The following is a 22,314-nucleotide window of genomic DNA, read 5'->3' as shown; positions in this document are numbered from 1 at the left end:
TGGGAACTGCACTCCCTCACTCCTTCCCTCCCTGCCAGGGCCCTTAGCACAGGGCCAGACCCCACCTCTGTCCGTGCAGACGACACAGTTGAGAGCACAGGGGAGGGCTGGCGACATTTCCCGAGAGCCTGATCTTGTACAGCCGGCCACCACTCCCAGGAGATGAGCAGTGAGCGCCCAGCTGCCGCTCAGCCTGCTCATGGGAGGCCTTAGTTCACCCCCCCCCCCCGATGAAGCACGTGCAGCCGCACCCCACACCCCTAGTCCTGAGCGCCTGTGCTCCCACAACAGCCTCTGACATGGCTCCATCTTGCAAGAGCTGGGTGGGGGAGTGTCCAAGGGCAGGGTGTTGGAGCCAGGACCCTTGTGTCTGACGTCAAGGTCGGGGCTTTTGCACGTCCAACCCTCCTCGCTGTCACCAAGGAGCTAGGACTCAGGACAGGGAGGGGAGGGCAAATGACACCACCCTTAGGTGGTTACACAGCAAGGCAGAATTTGGGGGTTCGAGGGTGCTGTGGAGCTCATGGCACAGGGGGAGATGGCTTCTGCCTGGGGGAACAGCCTGACCACGACAAGGCACAAAGATGGAAGGAGGTGAGCCAGAGCCAGTCCAGGACCGGGGCAGGTCAGGGCGCCTTCCAGGAAAGCCTGTGGCACTGACCGTGAGCTGAAAGGCCTGTGGAGGAGCAGTCCCAGACCAGGCTGAGGTCTGACATGGTGGACGGCACTGGGGAGCCGTCGATGGAGTGATGGCCCCACCGGCAGGACCCTGGAACGGGACCCAGGACTTCCTTCCTGCCACGCCTTCCTCCCTGCTTGGAAAGCCAAGCGCCGTCACCGCCTCCTGTCTGAGCCAGGGATAGCTCCACCTTCCCCAGAGGCTCAGCACCGACCCTGGCCCTGCCCGTGCTGTCCTCAGTGGCATCAGGAAGTAGAGCAGTCCCTGGGCTGAGCGAGGAGCTCAGCACGCGCCCAGCCCCCCGAGGGCTCTGGGCCCAAGTGAGATAGAGCAGGTGTTAGCACCGACCTGGCTCCCCTTTGTAGACTGTGCGTCAGCCTGGGGGACGGCAGGGGGTCTGCCCGCTCCGCCCGGTGCTGTGGTTTTTGTCACCCAGGGAACCCATGACGACGCCTTCAGGCTTTGGAGAGCAGTCTGGCTGTGCTTGGCTCATAATCACAGTCAAGGGTTGCAAAGAGGTGCACGTGGGGGCCAGGCAGCTGACCTCAGCGAGCAAGCCGGTCAGGCCACAGGGAGCGAGGGGCCCGGCACCGCATCCGTGTGGCCCAGTGAGAGGGGCAGCTGCTGCCCAGGCCAGCCAGTTGTTGTAGGTGGCACTGTGGGTCCAGCGTCGCGGACCAGATCCTCTCATTGTTTCAATAAAAGCCAAACACTTCGAGTTTCATGACAACCTAATTTTTAAATGTTGGGAATTGTATTTTTTTAAGAAGACTGTTTTATTTATTTATTTTTAAAGAGATTTTATTTATTTATTTGAGAGCTAGAGTTACAGAGAGAGGGAGAGACAGAGAGAAAGGTCCTCCATCTACTGATTCAGTCCCCAAATGGCTGCAATGGCTGGAGCTGGGCTGATCTGAAGCCAGAAGCCCCTTCTGGGTCTCCCACGCCGGTGCCGGGGCCCAAGCACTTGCATCGTCTGCTGCTGCTTTCCCAGGCTATTCCAGAGAGCTGGGTCAGAAGAGGAGCAGCTGGGACTTGAACTGGAGCCCATATGGGATGCCCGCGCTGCAAGTGGGGGCTTAGCCCACTACACCACAGCACCGGCCCCGGGAACCGTTTTTAAAATCTACATAAGTCATAAATGACATACTCACAAGCTAGAGGAGGCCTCTGGGTCAGTCATGCACACTCTCTGGGTTCTACCATACAGAAGAGAGGGTAACTAAAGCTCAGAGGGCCAGGGACCTGCCCCTGGTTACACTGCTGGGCGGGGCAGAGACTGTGGTCAATCCCCTCTCCTCACTCTGGCCAGGGCCCTTTCTGGAAGAGTCGTGAGTCGTTCCACGTTCCACGGACAGGTTTCAGAGCCCCTGCTGTGTGCTGGGTCACAGAAGGTCAGAGGTGGTACAGGCGGTTACCGTGCCGGGGGATGGCGGTCCCCAGGCCACCCCGTGTGCAGCAGGGAGAGTGCTGTGGTTGTCATGGGCATGGAGGTAGGGTTGCCCTGCACATGCTTCTCGGGGGGCTGGTGGGAGGCAGCCCACTGTGTGCACCAGTGGGATTTTCTTTTTTTAAAAAGATGCATTTATTTATTTAAAAGTCAGAGTTGTAGAGAGAGAGAGGGAGAGACAGAGAGAAAGAGAAAACTTCCAACTGCTGGTTCACTCTCCAAATGGCCTCAATGGCTGGAGCTGAGCCAGTCTCAAGCCAGGAGCCAGGAGCTGCTTCTGGATCTCCCACGTGGGTGCAGGGGTCCAATACTTGGGTCATCTTCCGCTGACTTTCCCAGGCCATTAACAGGAGCAGCCGGGACATGAACCAGCGCCCGTATGGGATGCGGGCATCGCAGGCTGCAGTGTTAGCTGCTGCGCCACAGAGCCGTCCCCACTGATGGCATTTTCATTGTGAAGGCTGAGTCGTAGTCGGCGTCAGTCACCACGCCACGCACCTGGCCTCCTGAGCTGGACAGTGGTCCTTAGGAAAGAGAAGCCTTGGACTTGGTGCTGTGAGAGGTCTGGGGGTTCAGGAGAGCATCTGTCGTTGGCAGCTGACAGGGAGCCAGGAGGGTTCCGGGTGAGATCTCAGATGCGAGCCAGCAGGCAGCGCGTGGCACAGCACTTAGGTCACCGCTGGGATGCCTGCCTCCCTTACCTGAGTCCCAGCTGCTCTGCTTCCCACCCATCTTCCTGCTGATGCGCACCCTGGGCACCTGCACATCATGGATCAAGCCCTTGGGCTCTGGCCAGCCACATGGGGGACCTGCATGAAGTCCTGGGATACTGGCTTTGACCTTGCCTAGCCCCAGCCCTGGCTATTGTGGGCATTTGGGAAGTGAACCAAAACATAGAAAATCTCTCTATGTGTCAATCTCTCTCTCTTCCAAATAAAATTAAAACAAATAAATTTTTAAAAAGCAATGTATAATACAATAGAATTATTGATGAAAGAGAGAGAGAAAGGTGGACGCTGCCATGGGCTGCTTCAGTGTGTGCTCCCTGAGGGTGCGTCCCTGTGTGTCCCCAGGCTCCGTGGGGACAGTGTGAATGCATGAGCCTGGTGCTGCTGGCTTTCAGGATTGGGGCCGTGGTGGGGGGCAGGGAGAGGGGGTTGCCACCGAGGCCCAGGACCGTAGCGGGCACAGTGATCAGAGAGAGAGAGACCCCACGGGGAACATCAGCAAGACTCTCCTTCCAGAGTCCAGCTAGGCCTCGCGAGTCACCAGTGTGGGCCCTGGGAGAGGCAGCCAGCAGGGCCGGGCAGAGCTGGGCAGGGCGTGGCCCCCCTCCAGCTGCAGACTCTCGCCCAACCTGCCAAGCCAAAGCTTCCTGAAACTTGGCTCCCTTCTGGTTTGCCTGCCAGGGATCAGGGTGGCGCTAGGGCTGAGCAAGCTTCCTTAGAAACTTCCCAAAGGAAAGAGAGTTTGGGAGGGCCGGGGAGGGAGGCCCTGGGGGACGGGGCCGCGGGCACCGTCCTGGAGGTGTGGACTTTGGAGCTGGGCAGACTCAGCACACGCTGGCTTCCCAATCTCATTCATTCGCACCTGCACTCATGCACCCCACAGTCCTTGTCTGAGCCCCTGCTGTGTGCTGGACGCTTTCCTGGGCACAGGAAATAGATGATGACGGCAAGGGGAACATTCTCATGGGAAGAGAGGAAAACAATGTTTTAAAAAGAAGACCTCACCGACGGCAGTCATGGTGATAAGCTGTGGGGTGATGGAAGAGAGGGTGGAAGGCTCAGCGTCATCTGGCTGACCACAGAGGGGCACCTGCACCAAGGCTCAGGCAGCTCTGTGAGCTCAGGGAGGTGCTTGGCTCATTGGCTTGTTGTTGGCTTTGCTTTTCAATGTTCCTCCTTGCAACGAGGGGCTGACAGTGCGCACCCCACGGAACAGTAAGGAGAGTGGCATTAGAAGGGCCTTGCGCCTGTGAAAGGCTCAGTGAACAAATGAATGCATGAATGAATGAATGCCAGGCCTGCCTGGGTGAGTCGGAGTAGGAAGGGGGACTTTGAGTGAATGACATTGAACTCTGGGATGGTTCCTGCGGGGGCTGCAGGGGCGGTTTCTGCAATGCCAGCCTTGCACCAGCTGCCGTGCGACACTGGGAAAGTGCGTGCAGGGGCGGGTGCTGTGGCCCAGCAGGCTAAGTCCCAGCTGCTCCACTTCCCATCATGCTCTTTGCTAGAGTTGTGCTGGGGAAGGCAGCGGGAGACAGCCCAAGGACTGGGGCCCTGGCCACCGGTGTAGGAGACCCAGATGGAGGTGCGGGCTCCTCACTTCGGCATGGACCAACCCTGGCCATTGCAGCCATCTGGGGAGTGAACCAGTGGATGGAAGACCTCTCCCCCTCTCTTTGTCTCTCCCCCTCTGTCTCTGTCACTCTACCTTCCAAATAAATAAAAGTGTGTTTTATATATGCAAAGCATATTCAGAGCCATGAAGTCTTTTTTTTTTTTTTTTTGACAGGCAGAGTGGACAGTGAGAGAGAGAAACAGAGAGAAAGGTCTTCCTTTTGCCGTTGGTTCACCCTCCAATGGCCCCCGCGGCCAGTGCGCTGTGGCCAGCGCCCCGCGCTGATCCGATGGCAGGAGCTAGGTACTTATCCTGGTCTCCCATGGGGTGCAGGGCCCAAGCACTTGGGCCATCCTCCACTGCCTTCTTCCCGGGCCACAGCAGAGAGCTGGCCTGGAAGAGGGGCAACCGGGACAGAATCCGGCACCCCAACCGGGACTAGAACCCGGTGTGCCGGCGCCACAAGGCAGAGAATTAGCCTAATGAGCCGCAGCGCAGGCTATGAAGCCTTTTAATCTCTACACAGCCTGTAGGGCCAGCTGAGCTGGGCTGGGCTACTGTTCTTGTGTGACAGAGTGCACAGGGGCCCAAGGCCACCCCAAAGTAACCATGTTTCAGCCAAGGTCCACTGTGTTTGGGGTCTTGCCCCTCTGTTAGAAAGTCCCACTATGGCGCCTTTTTCCTCTCCCCCACCCCCTCTCTGAGAAGGTCCCCTGGGGTCCCTGGCAGTCACCTTGAGAGTGGCCTGATTCCGACACCCAGAACACAGCTGCAGGAATGGAGGTCTCTTCCAAGTGAGCCCCGGGGAGACTGGTTTCTGTCTTGGGCTCTCTCTCTCTGTCTCTGTCTCTGTCTCTTTCTGTCTGTCTATGTCTCTCTCTCTCACACACACACATACTTGTGTCACTCAGGCACCCACTGGGAAAGTCCTGTGGCAGCATCTATGTGATGACTTGTGTTAGCAGAGATGGGTGGGACAGGTTCCTGTCTTCGCGCAAGAAGGAATTCCGATGTGAGACAGGGAGGCGTGGCGAGCAAGGCGGTGAGGCGTAATGGGTCACTGAGCCTGGGGGAAGCAAGGTTACACGGTGTAATGGAGAGAAGTCATGGCAGGCCGGGCGCTCCGCGGAGAGCTGGGGGCCGAGCACACACTCTGTACTCATACTGGGGCTGGTAAGGGCACAGGGTCCAGTTCTCCCCGCGCGTCTCCTTCCCCTCCACCTCCTCTTCCTCCTCTAGGACAAAGGGGTTCTGTCCTGGTCCTGGGGAGTTTGTCTTGGGGGTAAGCTGAGAACGCCTGTTCCGTGATTGGGTCTGGGCCACAGGGCTGTTGCCAAGGCGCCTTCAGCCCAGGCTGCTTCATTCCTCTCCCAAGAAGCAGCTTCCCCGCCCCCCCACCAGCCTCCTTTCTAACCTCCTGCCTAATGCGTGGACGTGGATTTCCCGCAGCCGGCCCACAGCCCTGTGAGCGGGCTTAGAAGTGGATCCTCGGGCCCCAGGCTACTGCTAACCGCAATTCGCCGAGAGGCCGAGAGCCCAGCGGCCCTGGCAAACACACGCCTCCTTCCCCACTTTGCAGAAGCCATGGGATGCCGTTTGTCGCTTCACACTCCTGCGTGTTGGGTCACTCATGTGCAGCAAGAAATAACTGAGGGGTGCAGCACACATACACACACACACCCCCCCCGGCATTGCACTGCCGGCAGCTGGCTGCCCACGTGCCTTCTCAGCAGGGCTGTGACCCTGGCTGCTCCTGGCAAAGGCCTCGGGGGCCCCGGGAGAGCTGGCTCCATGAGATAGGACTTCCTTGTCCTGCTGAAGACGTGGAGTGGGCTGGCTGCTTAGGCTCCGCCCCTTTGAAGGTGGGTGAATGAAGGCTGAGGGAGAGCGGGCCCTGGGAGGAAGGACGCAGTGAGATGGCCCGAGCCATGCTGTGGGCGCGGCTCTCGTGACTGCGTGCCGGGCTGTACAGGTGCTCAGCACCGCGCACACGCAGGCCCCTGGCCTTGGGGGCCCTGCAATGTGGAGCTTGTGACCCCTGTCTTTTTTTCTTTTCTTTTTTAGATTTAATTATTTATATGAAAGTCAGGGTTACAGACAGAGAGAGGTCTTCTATCTGTTGGTTCACTCCCCAAATGGCCAGAACGGCTGGAGCTGGGCTGATCTGAAGCCAGGAGCCAGGAGCTTCTTCTGGGTCTCACACTCAGGTGCAGGGGCTCAATCACTGGAACCATCTTCTACTGCTTTCCCAGGTCACAGCAGAGAGCTGGATTGGAAGTGGAGCAGCTGGGACACAAACCGGTACCCATATGGGATGCTGGCACCACAGGTGGCGGCTTCACCAGTGACCCCTGTCTTCCAGGTGAAGGAGTAGAGCCCAGGGAGAAGAGCGTTGTCTGAGGTCATGCTAAGGTGACTCAACTCAGCTTGGCCTGGGGTCTGACTTTAGGAGTGGGTGGCTCCTAGACCGATTACACCAGGCAGACGTGTGCCCCTCTCGCTGGACGGGCGCCGTGCTGCGTGGTCAAGACCCACAATCCCATCCAGTCCTTGCGATGACCCCCAGGGGAGGACGCAGGCCTGCGGGATGGAGGCTGGGTGGCTGAGCTGGGTCGAGCCCAGGCCTTCCTTCTCCCTCACTGGCTGGGCCTTCTTGCTCCGCCCTGCAGCCATGGCCTCCAGTACTACAGCTCAGCAACACACAAACCCACAGCAATGAGGCTGTGTCCACAGCTCCCACCCAGAGTCGACAGAAAAAGAACCCAAACCCAGCCCAGATTAGCCATTTGTGCTGGCCCCAGTCCCACCCTTAGGTGCTATTTCCTGGGCTGCGGTGGCTTTTCTGAATGCGCTGTTATCCTCAGCACAGGGTCTCATTGCTGGGTTGCCTGGGAGTGGGCGCCTGAGCTTTTGCCAAGCCTGGAACGCTCCTTGGCCAGACCCTGCCTAAGCCCTGGACTCTACCCCGTGGTTGGAAGAAGGCAAACGGCCTGCGATCCTGCAGCCTCCTTTTCTTTCTTACTCTGCTCTTGAATCTACTGCCTGACATGGAGATCCCGCCTTCCTTCCTCCATTAGGGTAAATCCCCTTCTGACTAGCATGGCCCGCCGCCAATCACAAGTGTTGTCTTTTCTTCCCACTGATAGAAGTGCTGCCTTCCTGGGTGCCTGGCAGCAGTGACACAGGCTACCCTAAGCAGCAGGTGGCATGTGTTTGCGACATTATTTCTCCACCCCTGCAGGGCCCTTGGGAACAGGCTGCAGTATCTACAGAGGCCCCAGAGTGGGCGTTTGGCCCGGGGTGAAGATGCTACTTGGGGTATCCCATCCCAGAGTGCCTGGGTTTGAACCCGGGCTCTGCTCTTTGGTCCAGCTGCTGATGCACACCTGGGAGGCAGCAGGTGACGGCTCACAGCGGTCAGGCCCCTTCCACCCGCAGAAAACCTGGACTCAGTTCCCTGGTTTGGGCCTGGCCCAGCCCCAGCTACTGTGCACATTTGGAGAATGAACCTGCAGATAAGATTCTCTCTCTCTCTCTCTCTCTCTCTCTCTCTCCTCTCTCTGCCATTCAAATAAATGAAATTAATTTAAAAAACAGACACATGAGTGTCGCAGCAGACAGAAGTTACCCAAGTGGCCCAAGGGCACCGGGGCCTTCGGTCACATGAAACGAGTAGCTAAGCATCGGGTACCCGGCCCCGCTCTGCTTAGGCCCGAAACTTGGCCCCTGCCTGTAACTTTCTGTCTCCTGTTGTTCAGTTTCAGTCCCAAAGGTCAGAGGGAAAGCTGGGAGAAGTCTCTGCTTACGAGATAGATCTCAGATGGTAGAGGAGCACAGGCCCCAGCAGGTGATTGGCTCCCAGGCTGTATGCCTAGGACAATGTCTGTATTATGGGCCCTGGCGCTGGGCTAGTCTGAGCACATCAGGGGACCCCCACAGAGGCCTCAGCTCCTTGTGGACGGCTCAGCAAATGCAGCAGACGCCCCAGAGGGGGAGGGGAGAAGTTGTAACTTCTCCGCTCACTAGGGAAGGGCTGGGGTGGTTATGAAGCCATCTCCAGATCCGTGAGAGCTAACACCTGGTGCAGGGGCCACGCTGGGGTTCCACAGGCTGGCCAGGGCCTGGAAGGAGCCAGAGTTAATTTAGATGAGGAAGTGCCCCATCCATCAGCCGTGTTGCATGTTGGAACTTGGAAGCAGTGAGTTCCCAGGGCTGCAGGTGTGTCTGAGAGCCTGAGCCGAGATGCCACACACAAGAGGCCAGCCCTGCGTGGGACTGGGTGGGACCGGGTGACCTAGCAGGCTCCTTCCAGGCCTGAGACTCTGCAGTGTGGTCTCCCTAAGTGGGGGCTGCCTGGGAACAAGCCCAGGAGCTGAGAACTCCACCTGAGGCTCCCATGGGTGGCAGAGACCCAACCACCTGCCGCGTCCCAGGGTGTGCATTCACAGAGGCTGGAATCGAGAGCCGAGCCCAGCTGGAACCCAGGACTCTCCGTGCCCTGTATTGGCACATCAGTGAGTGAAATGCAACAGGAAACCCTAAAAGCCAAAAAAGACTGCCGGCGTAGTTATGGGTTTCAAACTGTCAACGTTTTCTAAGCATAGAAGCCGATGGACGGAAATGCAAGGACAGCTCTGAGGCTGGTGGCATACTTGTTTAAGCGTCTGCCCCTGAGAGGCCCCATAGGCACACTCGGGGCGGGGTGACCTGGCCTTTGGTGCCTCTCACTGCCCTCCAGACTCTGGGGCAGGCGGGCTTCAGAAATAACGACAACACGTCCTTCCTCGGCTCTGAGCTGTCACAAAACCCTCCAGACACAGCCGATCGGTCTGGGAACTATGCCAGCTTGTGCAGCCAGCCCTCCCACCAGCCTCTGCCTTCGCCTACCCTGCACCTGTGGGAGACACGCAGTGGAAGAAGAAGGGCGTGGAGGGGAAGCAGGTGAGTCTGACCCTTGGAGGGATGTGAGGGCATCCAGACGAGCTTGAGGGATCCAAAAGGGAGGCCTCAGGCTGTGTTTCTGAGCAGGGCCCAGGAAAGGAGAGCCCAGAGCCCTGCTTCCTTGTGGGGTTTGCAACGTGGCCCTGTTGACTTAGTGGGTGGGCCTCCCAGCACTCCTCCAGCCACGGGGTGGCAGGGGAGCAAGGGACAGATTTCCTGGGCTCCCAGGAGGCACCGAGTGGCCACAAAGACTTGTGGTTGGATGAGGAAGTGACAGAGGGACTGTGCAAAGGGACCCAAGCCAGGTGCGAACAAGGGCCTCCATAGATAGCACAGGGACACACAGGGACAGCTCTGCCAGATGTCCCCAACCCTGCCATCCTGACAGTCCTGGAGCCCTCAGGCACTGAGGGGCACTGCCAGGGGAAGGCTCTCCTCTCAAATCACTGACCTTGAAGAAGAAACTCAGTTTATTTGCAGGAAAGTAAATTCTGTTAAAATTGCAGTTCCTTGCATCCTTATGTGTAGACCAGAATTCATAACCATTCAACTATTTTTTAAAGATTTATTTATTTATATGAAAGTCAGAGTTAAACAGAGAGAGAGAAGGAGAGGCAGAGAGAGAGAGAGAGAGAGAGATCCTCAACCCGCTGGTTCACTCCCCAATTGGCCATAATGGCCGGAGCTGTGCCAACACAAAGCCAGGAACCAGGAGCTTCTTCTGGGTCTCCCACATTGGTGCAGGGGCCCAAGGACCTGGGCCATCTTTTGCTGCTTTCCCAGGCCACAGCAAAGAGCTGGATCGGAAGTGGAGCATCTGGGACGCAAACCAGTACCCATATGGGATGCTGGCACTGCAGGCGGTGGCTTTACCCGCTATACCACAGCGCCAGCCCCACCATTCAACTATTGAGAGGGATTTCCACCAAGCAGGAAAACCATCTGTGATGTCTGTGCGGCTTTAATACAAAAACAGTCCATGAGCCCTGAACGAAAGCGAAATACAAGTGGCCAATAAGGAGAGCAGAGGAAAGTCCAGATGCCTGAGGTCAGAGCAGTGCCCCCTCCTGACTGCCCTGCGGTGGGAGCTGGGAGAACACTCTGCTCAGATCCCTGCAGGGGCACAGAATGCGGGAGACCTGGAAGAATCTCTTGGCTCCTGGCTTCAGGTTGGTCCAGCTCCAACCTTTGCGGCCATATGGGGAATAAACCAGCAGATGGAAGACTTCTCTCTCTCTCTCAAATAAATAAATAAATCTTTTAAATAATCTTTATAAATCTTTCTTTCACATTTTAAAAAGGGATTTATTTGAGAAACATAGAAAAACCCGACAGACCTCGTCACAGGACATTTTACACAATAAAATAGGCACAGAGAACATTGTGCCTATTGCAAGCACAAACACATGTCCCTGTGATAAGCACACAGCAATCACAGTTAGGAGCAGAAAAACTGTTGTCATAAATAGGTTAAAAATGAAATGTAGGAACAGGCGATGTGGTGCAATGGCTAGGCCACCACTTGCAGAGTTGTCTCAGCTGCTCCACTTCTGATGCAGCCCTCTGCTGTGGCCTAGGAGTGCAGTGGAGGATGGCCCAAGTGCTTGGGCCCCTGCATCGGCGTGGGAGACCAGGAGGAAGCTCCTGGCTCCTGGCTTTGGATCGGCTCAGCTCTGGTCACTGTGGCCATTTGGGAAGTAAACCAGTGGATGGAAAGTGGATCTCTCTCTCTCCCTCTGCAACTCTGCCTTTCAATTAAATATTTTTTAAAGCAAAATATACACGCACATAGGGTATGGTTGGTAAGTGTGTACACTGAGTTTCTGAGGCAGCCACAGCAAATACCATGATACAACATAAACCTTTTTTTAAGATTTATTTATTTGCTTGAAAGAGTTACAAAGAGAGAGGAGAGGCACAGAGAGAGCGAGAGAGAGGTCTTCCATCTGCTGGTTCACTGCTCAGTTGACTGCAATGGCTGGAGCTGTGCCGATCTGAAGCCAGGAGCCAGGAGCTTCTTCTGGGTCTCCCACGTGGGTGCAGGGGCCCAAGGACTTGGGCCATCTTCCACTGCTTCCCCAGGCCACAGCAGAGAGCCGGATCGGAAGAGGAGCAGTCGGGACTGGAACTAGCGCCTGTATGGGATGCCGGCACCACAGGTGTCACTGAAGGTCCGACTTGACTCAGTCTGACAGCTCCCCCAGCTTTCGCCTTCTCCTGCCCCGTCTTTTCCCACAGGTGTTCCCGTTAGTATGTTTCTTTCAGATGTAATCCCGCCTGAGGTCTGCTTCCTGGAGGAGGCTGCTCCTCCACAGAGGCCGGGTCCCCTGCCAGCCAGCGGTCAGCTCATGCTCCTCTGAACAGCGACGGCGATGCTGTGCTTTCACAGCGAGGGTGGCCACGCAAGCAGGATCACCACGTTGACAGTATTATCCCAGAGGCACCAGCTCGCCCACGCACTACAAGCTTCGCTGTCCCCAGCCCAGTCCTCTAGCTCTTTGGGGTCACGCATTGGTTTGCTTGCTAGCGCTCCCTTCACCGTTCCAACAAGTGCCACAGAGGGCCGTGAACAATGCGGACTGCCTGTCGGGCTGCAGGCCGGGAGGCTGGAGGCGTGGGCAGGCCTGGCTCCTTCTGGGGCCGGGGAGGGAGGATCTGTACCTGGCCTTTCGCCCCAGCTTGCAGACCACCTCCTCCTCCCCATGTCTCCCCCATGTACCCCTCCGTGTCCAAAGTTCCTTTTTATTTAAAAAAATTATGTGTTATTTTAAAGGCAGGGAGACAAAGAGATCACCCATCAGCGGGTTCACTCCCCAAATTCCCACAACAGCTGAGGTTGGGCTAGGCTGACGCCAGGAACCAGCTGCCCCCAAACTTCCACTTTGTAGAAGGACAGCCAACACTGTCCATTAGCGCTCGCCCTGATGAAGTCATGGTAACTAATCACAGTGGTAATGACCCCATTTCCAAATAGATTTGCACTCTGAGGTCCTGGGGACCTGGTGGGGGCATAGACCAACCCCCAGCAAGGCTCACGGCAGGGCTACTGGTGCGCAGTGTCTCAGCTAAGTTCTAGGAAACCCATCTCTCCTTCTTTGCTTTCACACTTGCCCAGGGCCTACAGGACTGGCCGTGAGCCTAGAAGAGGTAGGGCTTTCTAGAACCGTCCTTCCTCTGACAGAGTGCGACTGGACCACGCTGGCCTGAGTCCTCACCCAGGAGGCCCCTTGGCCCCCTAGGAGGAGGCCTTTGGTGGGCCAGGGTTATTAGTTCTTTGAGACTCCGAGGCGTGGGGGTGGTTTTATGCCTGGAGCCGAGGTGCAGTGTGCATAGGCGTCCCTGTGTTCGGCCCGGGGGGCTGTTAGCGGATGCCAGCCATGCCCCGCGACTGTCACTAAGCACCCAGAGAACGTGGTGAATTCATGGGGCCCCGAGTTCGCTCCCTTTCCTGCCCCGTGTGGAGCACGGTCCACGGAGGGGAGACTTGGACAAACGAGAGGCTCCCAGTGCAAAAGCTCTCAGGGCACCCGTGGCCTCATCAAAGCAGAGGGGCCCCGGCTGCCCCCAGGGGGCCGGCTGCGCAGGGAGACCCACACGGCCAGCGTGGCCCTGGGCTGTGACTTCAGCCCCGAGATACTCGCCGGGCCGGTGCCTTTGAAAGTCCCCGGCTCCCAGGTGCTGCTGAGGGATCAGCACGCGGCTGCCCTGCGTCCTCACCTCCACCCTCACCTCGGCTTCTTGCCTCTGCTTCCCCTTCCCCGCCCCACCCAACTCTTCTCCTGGACAAGACGGCTGTGGCCTTTGGCTCCGCCCCCTCCGTCCGCGCCTTTAGCAGACCTGCATGGGGCATCCGCTGGACCCCTACCCGGGCTGGCAAGCAAGACTGGCAGGGTGCCTGGGGTGCTCGGGAAGCTGACACCAAGCACAGAGAAACCCATCGAGCTATTTACTACACGTGACACTGAAATCCTGATCACTCTCAGGCAGGTCCTCGGACGTGAGCGTCGGGGAGGGGCCGCACGCCGCTGCGGGTCGCCAGGGACCCACCCAGCGCCGCCCCCTTTGCAGTTTGTGGTGAAAGCATCCTGATAAGGGGGGAGCTCCGCCAGACTAGCAAAGGGATTGCGGCCACACAGGGAGAGAGCTCCAGCTGTCAATCACAAACGCCCACCATGACAGTCACATCACCCGTGAACCCTCATACCTTCGGGATAAAAACCCAAACCGCCGGCGCCGCGGTTCACTAGGCTAATCCTCCGCCTTGCGGCGCCGGCACAACGCGTTCTAGTCCCGGTCGGGGCGCTGGAATCTGTCCCGGTTGCCCCTCTTCCAGGCCAGCTCTCTGCTGTGGCCAGGGAGTGCAGCGGAGGATGGTCCAAGTGCTTGGGCCCTGCACCCCATGGAGACCAGGAGAAGCACCTGGCTCCTGCCATCGGATCAGCGCGGTGCGCCGGCCACAGCGCGCCAGCGGTGGCGGCCATTAGAGGGTGAACCAACGGCAAAGGAAGACCTTTCTCTCTGTCTCTCTCTCTCACTGTCCACTCTGCCTGTCAAAAAAAAAAAAAAAAAAAAAAAAAAGAAAGGCCGCTCCTTTGTTGACCGGTCTGTTGCTTCCTTGGAATGCATTTCCAAAAACGTTTGCTTTCCTCTCTGAACTACAATTCATTACTCCATCGGCGAAAAGGAACCTAGCCGTGGGTAACGGTTGTGTTGGTTAATTCATCTAAGCACCGTGCAGAAAACCTCCAATACACCCACTTACGAAGCCCCCACAGAGCCCTGAGGAAGAGACGACCAGCTCGGAGAGCATGAGCTCCATTTGACAGATGGGAAGACCGAGGCTCGGCGAGGCTGAGATCCCAGAGCTCCGTCCTCAGCGCACAGTGGCACAGACCGGGTTTCCTTCCAGTCATCGCTCGCCCTCTCCTCCGCTGCTGGGGCTGCCACAGATTTGGGAGTTAGGGAAGGCGACAGGGATGGGGAAGCAGGCCTGGCTGTTCCTGGGAGCTCGCCAGCACAGGCTGTTAGAGACGTCTCCGTGGCCCTCAGTGGCTGGAGCTGCCTGGAGCTGCAAGGCCTTGCTGGACCGCAGAGGAGGCTCCCGAAGGCGCTGTGCACCCACCGCACCCAGGGTGGCTTCTCTCCGGGCACAGCCCCCTGCCCGAGCCCCAAGTCTGGAGCTAAAATGCACATCTCTCCCTGGGAAGCCGCCGACTGGCCCTCCCGCCTCCTACAGCGTGGGGGCAGATTGCTCCGCAGCCCTCCCCACTGCTGCGCCGACCTCTTAGGGCCGTGGGCTGTGGACAGCCCGCTCCCACCTGAGCCCCCACTGAATTCCCGGAGCCCCGAGTGAGACCAGCTGCACGTTGCTGTTACCATGCATGCTCCAGAGGCTGCCATGGGGGCCCCGGGACAGGCAGCAGGGGAAGCACAAGTGTGGTGGTGCCTGGCACAGAGACAGGACAGCACGGCCTTGTCTCAGCCCTCACCTCCTCTCTGTCAGCTCAGCCACGAGGAGGGGCTGCAGCTGGGGGCTTTGCCACCATAGGCGCTGAGAGAAGAGCAAGCCGCGGGGCGGCTCTCAGGCGTCTGCGGGGTGGCGGGCGGTCACCCACGCAGGAGTGCACTCGGGGTGGGAGGGGGGACTGTCTGCTCACCCTCCCCAATCTTTTTTTTCTTTTTAAGATTTATATTATTTATTTGAAAGGCAGAGTTAGAGAGAGAGAGAGGTCTTCCATCCACTGGTTCACTCTCTAAATGGCCACAACGACCAGAGCTGACCAGATCCAAAGCCAGGAGCCAGGAACCTCTTCCAGGTCTCCACGTGGGTGCAGGGGCCCAAGCACTTGGGTCATCTTCTACTGCTTTTGCAGGCCAGAGCTGGATCAGAAGAGGAGCAGCCGGGACTAGAACCGGTGCCCATATGGGATGCTGGCACTGCAGACCAGGGCTTTAACTCACTGCGCCACAGCACCAGCTCCCTTCCCCAGTCTTGACCCTGCCTCTGGTCCCCTTGCCACTGTGTGGAGGCCTTGTTTGCTGAGATTCCTGGTCCGTCCTGGCACCAGCCTGACCCACTTCTCTCACCCCTGAAGCCGGCTCCTCTAACAAAGGAACAGTGTCCATGCAGAATGGGGATGCAGCCTGCCAGGGAGTTCTGGGCACTCAGAGAGGCAGCCAGGGCCTGGCCAGGGCCCACAGATTGTTTGTCTTGGTTTTGAGGTCAGGGTGAGGGAGGCAGGCAGGGTCTATGTTGGGGAGCTGAGTGCATTTGCCAAGGTGGGAACTCAAGGCCAGAAGGGAGCCACTTGGGGTGGGGGGCGGTTCTAGCTCTGAGGCTCCCACTGCTGGCCTTAGGCCTGCCTCAAGCCCACAGGCCCTGACCTGACCGGAGACCCAGCAGCAGAGGGCCAGAGTGCACCCCATTTTTAAGCCAGTGAGTGGGACTTGTACTCCTGCCTTCTCCTCTCCTCACTCTGCCCGCTTCCCTATCTGCTCTGGCCCACTGCCTGATTCTCAGCAGTACACGGGGTTGCCTGCTGGGCCCGCAGGGGCAGCCCTGAAACTCGGCAGGGCCGTCGGCCCCTGGGGAGGGCAGCTCCCCCAGGAGAGACTCCTCTCTGAGTACAGGCTGGTCCAGGGACGCCCGTCGTGTCAGGCCACATCATTAGAGGCCAAGGACCTAAAGCAAAGGAGGGGAGACTCCCTTTTCTGTTTGCAGCCCAGACCCTCGGGAGCTGGGCTTTCTCCAGGTGCCGGACAAGGACAAATGAGCACAGGTGCAGGGTGGACTAGGTGCAAGTGACAACGTAAAGACAACCTAAAAACGGACGGAAATCGGTCAAGGACCTGCGGGGGCTGTGTCTCCCCAGGAGAGCACAAGCTCCCTGGGGGCTTCTTCATCCTGCTAACTCCTCCTGAAACTCACTCTCCTACCTCCTGCCGCCCTGGAGCGCTCAGGGGTGAATGGATGCAAGAACCTGTGTGTGGTGGGACAGGCTAGGGGGTGGGTGAGTGGGCGGGTGGGCGAATTGATGGACAGGTAGCAGCCTGGATGGGACTGAATGACTGGAAACTACACCAGAGAGAGGACAGAATGGAAGCTGGCCTGGCCCTGGCCAGCACAAAACCCAGGTGTCCCAAAGCTTTCTTTACAGAGGATGCAAAAAGCACTGGACATGAGACAGGAGCTAGGGTCTGGCCTTGTGGCTCGGCGGGTGAAGCCAATACCTGCAATGCCGGCATCTCATAAGGACACTGGTCCTGGCTGCTCTGCTTCTGATCCAGTTCCCTGCTAATGCGCCTGGGAAAGCAGCGGAAGATGGCCAAGTGCTTGGGCCCCTGCACCTACGTGGGAGACCAGGATGAAGTTCCAGGCTCTTGGCTTCAGCCTGGCCCAACCTCGTCCATTGCAGTCAGCTGGGGAGTGGGGTGGGGGGAATCTCCCATCTGCTGGTTCATACACACACACACACACACACACATATCCAAACAATGCACACGTCTATGAGAAGGTACGTGGGCACATCAGTCATCAGGGAAAAGCCAGTTGAAGTCCCCGTGAGACACCATTATGTCACCAGCAAAAGAGCCGCTTTTATAAAGGGTTAATGAGGACAAGCTGGAACTGGAACTCTCCTGTGTTGCCGGCGGGAGCGTGATTGATACAATCACTTTAGAAAACCGTATGGCAGGCATTTAGTAAGGCAACAAATATGCTTCTCTGTGATCCAGAAATTCCACTGCCAGGCCTGACCCAAGAGAAATGAGTAGGTATGTCGTATAAATATTTTGTGTGAACGCTCATGGGAACTGGAAACAGCCCGATGGTCATCGGAAGGGAAATAGGTATGTGCCACCTTGTGGTGTGTCCGTCCACACAGTGGAATACTACTCAGCAGTGAAAAAGAACACACTCCTGATGCAGGCAGCAGCATGGATGTAGCCATGTGGGGGTGAGGAAGACTGAGTGTGTACTGTCGGAGGGACGAGGCAAGCAAAACTGAGCCAAGAGGGGAGAGGTCAGGATAGTGCTGCCTTTGGGGGAGGGGCCGACTGGAAGGAGGTACAAGGGAGTCTCCTGGGGTCCCAGGCGTGGTCAGCAGCGCCATCGGAGTGGGGTTCATGTGTGTGCACTCATCAGGCTCTGCACTGATAACTGGGGTGCTCACTGTATTTTTATGTTGCACTTCAATCAAACCTTTTATGTATTTTTAATTTTTTCGAGACGTAGAAACACACACAGAGAGAGAGAGAGAGAGAGAGAGAGAGAGCGCAGACCTACAAAGCTCCCATTCGCTGGTTCACTTCCCAGCTGTCTACCACGGCCAGGGCTGGGTCAGGCTGAGGCCAGGAGTTGGGAGCTCCATCCAGGTCTCTCACATGAGTGGCAGGAACCCAGTGGCTGGAGCCATCACCATTGTAACTCGGGGCCTGAGTTAGCAGGGAGCCGGAGTCAGGAGCCAGAGCAGGGATTCAAACCCGGGCACTCTGATGCGGGATGTGGGCATCCTACCAGGCGTCTTAATGACGAGGCCAGAGGTCTCCCCTAACACAATATTTTTAAAAACAGGCATCTTTTCTTTTCTTTTCTTTTCTTTTCTTTTCTTTTCTTTTCTTTTCTTTTCTTTTCTCCCTCCCTCCCTCCCTCCCTCCCTCCCTCCCTTCATTTCTTCGAAAAACCCAGAATTCCACCAATGGAAATAGGGACAAGGGAGGAGCTCGGAGGGAGGCCCATGTGACCCTTCAGAGACACCTGTTCTCAGGACTCAGCCTGCTAAGTCAGAGGAAGATGTTAAGTGATGCATCCTTGTCCTTGCGTGAGGCCAGGGGGCTGAGCCGGCCAGGGAGGAGAGACCGCTCCTGCGGGGAAGTCGAGGGGCGGGTGACGCCCACCTGGGGCTTTCCTGCCAGCTCCACCCCAGGCCGTGGCACACCTGGGAGCAGGCCCGGGACTTCTGTGCCTCCCCGCCCCTCCCCGTGCTGTGACTCCTCCTGAGCGCCTGTGCCCAGCTGGCCCCAAGCTTGTCCTCTGTGGACTGAGATGGGCGACACTGCCCAGGCATTCTCTGCGCTGGTTCCGAAGGTTCCCTGGGGCCCCCAAACCACCATGAGTGAGGTGGCCTGCCGGGCCCACCTACCCTTCCCCCCAGCCCCTTGGGCACCTCTGGAAGGCCCGAGGGCTCCCTCTGCTGACCTCATGGGGCTGAAGTCACCTGCGCTGCTCCTCCCATGAGTCAGGGAGCACAGGTGCTGGCTCAGGTGACAGCATGTGAGGCCTCTGGGTCAGGGCCCAGAAGTGGGAGGGCCTGGCCAGGCCAGCACAGGTGCCAAGGGAGGAAGCTGTGAGTCAGCCCCAGCTCTTCCCCCTGACCCCGCCCAGCTCCCGCTCCTCCCCATCGGGCACCCTGGCCGCCCTGGCCGCTCCTTGGTATCCCTCTCACCCATCTTCCCTCCTGCTCTGCAGCGGCTCTGGGTCCAGGCCACAGCCCCTCACCCCAGAGACTGCTGGAGGCGCCCCCTGCCCTCCAGCCCTAGCCCCCGCACCCAGCCTCCTCAGTGTGTCATGAACTGCACAGCTTTTAAAGTTTAGAGACTTGACAAACGCATGTCCCCACGCAGCCAACAGCCCGATCAAGATGTCACTGGAGCAAAGGCCGTGGAAGCCGTGGGGTTCTTGTCTTCACACAAGAAAGAATTCAGGCCGAGACAGAGAGCGGAGTGATAAGGCTTTATTGGGGACAGGGCAGCTGTCAGGATGGAAAGGACAGAGAGAGAGAGCGCCGAGTCGCTAGGACTGGGGGAGAGCGAGGTGACATGGTTGAGTGGAGAGAGTACACCTGGGCCGGCCAGGCGGGCTCAGCTGAGAGGCAGAGGGCTGAGCGCTGTCCGGTTGGACTCCCGAGGTTTTTGAGGGAGTCTGTTTACCCGCCTCCCCCTCTCCTCCCGGACAAGGGATGGGAGCAGAGCAGAGGGGCTTCCCTTAGGGAGTCTGTGAAGGTTTTACTGCCCTGTGTTATCAGGTCAGGTAACGTCTTTGGTCCTGAGGAGAGAGAATTCTCCTGGGAGCTCTCCTTGGGGGAGGGGCTGGGACCACCTGGGAGGTTATGGGGTCTGGGCAGGACTTTGAGGTGCAAGGTGCTGGGTTTCTGGAGCTTCCACAGTGGGTGCTGGTCTTCAGGCCCCTCTCACACACTTGGGCTCAATTTCTGACTTCCTACCTAACAAAGGCACGCGGTCCCCAGCCCACACCCAAAACCACCTCGGTGCTGACTTCCATCCCCCAAAATGAGTTTAGCAGATAAACTGGATGTTTTAAAAAATCACTTTAAAAATATTTATCTATTTTATTTGAAAGGGAGAGTTACAGAGAGAGAGAGGAGAGGAAGAGAGAGAGAAAGAGAGAGAGAGAGAAAGGTCTTCCATCTGCTGGTTCACTCCCCAATTGGCTGCAATGGTTGGAGCTGTGCTGATCCGAAGCCAGGAGCCAGGAGCCTCTTCCAGGTCTCCCAGGTGGGTGCAGGGGCCCAACACTTGGGCCATCTTCTACTGCTTTCCCAGGCCATAGCAGAGAGCTGGATCGGAAGTGGAGCAGTTGGGACTTGAATCAGTGCCCATATGGGATGCCGGCACTGCAGGTGGCAGCTTTACCTGCTACGCCACAGTGCTGGCCCTGATAAACTGGATGCTTACAGTAATTACACAGTCTTACTCCTTCGTATCTGGCTTCTCTTAGTCCACATCAGGTTTAGCGCCTGCATCCATCTTTTCCCTTTTGGGTTCCGTCTCTGTTTTATGAACACGATTCCAGTTTGGCTGTTTCTGGTTTTTGATCACAATGGCTAATACTGCCATGACCATTTGTGTACAGACCTTTGTATGCATGTGTGTCTTTACTTCTCTTGGGTAAAACCCCTGGAAATTGAATGTCTGGGATATAGAGTACATATATGTTTATCCTTTTTTTAATTAATTAATTAATTTATTTTTTTGACAGGCAGAGTGGACAGTGAAAGAGAGAGACAGAGAGAAAGGTCTTCCTTTTGCCGTTGGTTCACCCTCCAATGGCCGCCACGGCTGGCGCGCTGTGGCCGGCACACCGTGCTGATCCGAAGGCAGGAGCCAGGAGCCAGGTGCTTCTCCTGGTCTCCCATGGGGTGCAGGGCCCAAGCACCTGGGCCATCCTCCACTGCACTCCCCGGCCACAGCAGAGAGCTGGCCTGGAAGAGGGGCAACCGGGACAGAATCCGGCGCCCCGACCGGGACTAGAACCCAGTGTGCCGGCGCCGCAAGGCGGAGGATTAGCCTATTGAGCTGCGGCGCGGGCCCATATATGTTTATCCTTGTAAGAAGCTGCCACACGTTTCCAAAATAGTTGTACAGTTATAAACTCCCACCAGTAATATGTGAGACTTCCAGTTGCTCCACATCCATGCCAACATTTGCTATTGTCAACATGTTTGGTTTTTTAAAGATTTCATTTATTTATTTGATAGGTAGAGTTACAGACAGTGAGAGAGAGAGAGAGAGAGAGAGAGAGAGAGAGAGAGAGAGAAAGGTTTTCCTTCCGTTGGTTCACTCCCTAAATGGCCACAATGGCAGGAGCTGCGCCTATCTGAAGCCAGGAGCCAGGAGCTTCTTCCTTTTCTCCCATGTGGGTGCAGGGGCCCAAGCACTTGGGCCGTCTTCTGCTGCTTTCCCAGGCCACAGCAGAGAGCTGGACTCATGGCGCTGGCCCCAACTTGTTTATTTTTTTAAGATTTATTTATTTTATTTGAAAGACAAAGAGAGAGAGAGGGAGACCTATAGAGAGAGATCTTCCATCTGCTGGTTCCCCCTTAAGTAGCCGAATCAGTTGGAGATACATAAAACTGAAGCCAGGAGCCAGGAGCTTCTTCCAGGCCTCCTACATGGGTAGCAGGGACCCAAGCACTTGGACCATCTTCCACTGCCTTCCCTGGTGCATTAGCAGGGAGCTGGATCAGAAGTGGAGCAGGCAGGAATTGAACCAGTGGCCTTATGGGATGGCGGTGCTGCAGGTGGTGGCGTAACCCACTACACAACAGTGCCAGTCACTATTGTCTACTTGTTAATTCTAGTCATCAGAAGATCTTTTGTAAAAAAATCACATCCAAACCCAAACGTTCATCAGCTGCTGAATGGATGAACAAAAGGCAGCGGAATATTAGTCAGCAGTAAAAGTAAGGGGTGAATGCGCGCTACTCTAAGGTGCAGCTTGCAAACACCGTGCTGAGTGACAGAAGCTGATCACAGAGACCGCGTGTGCTGTGACTCCATTTATGGGAAACGTCCAGAATAAGACAAACTGTTCAGAGAGAAAGCGGATTAGTGCTTGTCTGGGGCTGAGGGAATGGCAGGGTGGGAGGGTGGTTGTTAATGGCTACGAGGTTTCTATTTTTAAAAGATTTTATTTATTTGAGAGGTGGAGTTACAGACAGAGAGGGAGAGACAGAGAGAGAGAGAAGTCTTCCATCTGCTGGTTCACTCCCCAAATAGCCACAACAGCCCGAGCTGCGCCGATCTGAAGCCAGGAGCTTCTTTCAGGTCTCTTGCGTGGTGCAGGGGCCCAAGGACTTCGGCCATCTTCTACTGCTTTCCCAGGCCATAGCAGAGAGCTGGATCGGAAATGGAGCAGCCGGGACCAGAACCAGTGCCCATATGGGATGCCGGCACCAAAGGCGGAAGCTTAGCCCCCTACGCCACAGCGCCGCCCCCCACCCAGGGTTTCTATTTTTTAAAGATTTATTTTAAAATCAATAGAGTGACAAAGGGAGACACAGAGAGAGATCTTCCATCTGCGGATACATTCCCCAAATGGCCAGAAAGGCTGGGCTGGGCTAGGCTGAAGCCAGGAGCCGGGGAGCCCATCAGGGTCTCGCAT

The sequence above is a fragment of the Oryctolagus cuniculus genome, chromosome 15, assembly GCF_051225735.1.
Source record: "Oryctolagus cuniculus isolate XC-2025 breed Fujian yellow rabbit chromosome 15, ASM5122573v1, whole genome shotgun sequence".
NCBI classification, from domain to species: Eukaryota; Metazoa; Chordata; class Mammalia; order Lagomorpha; family Leporidae; genus Oryctolagus; species Oryctolagus cuniculus.
The sequence above is the reverse complement of the archived record's forward strand: the minus strand, read 5'-3'. Positions refer to the sequence as shown.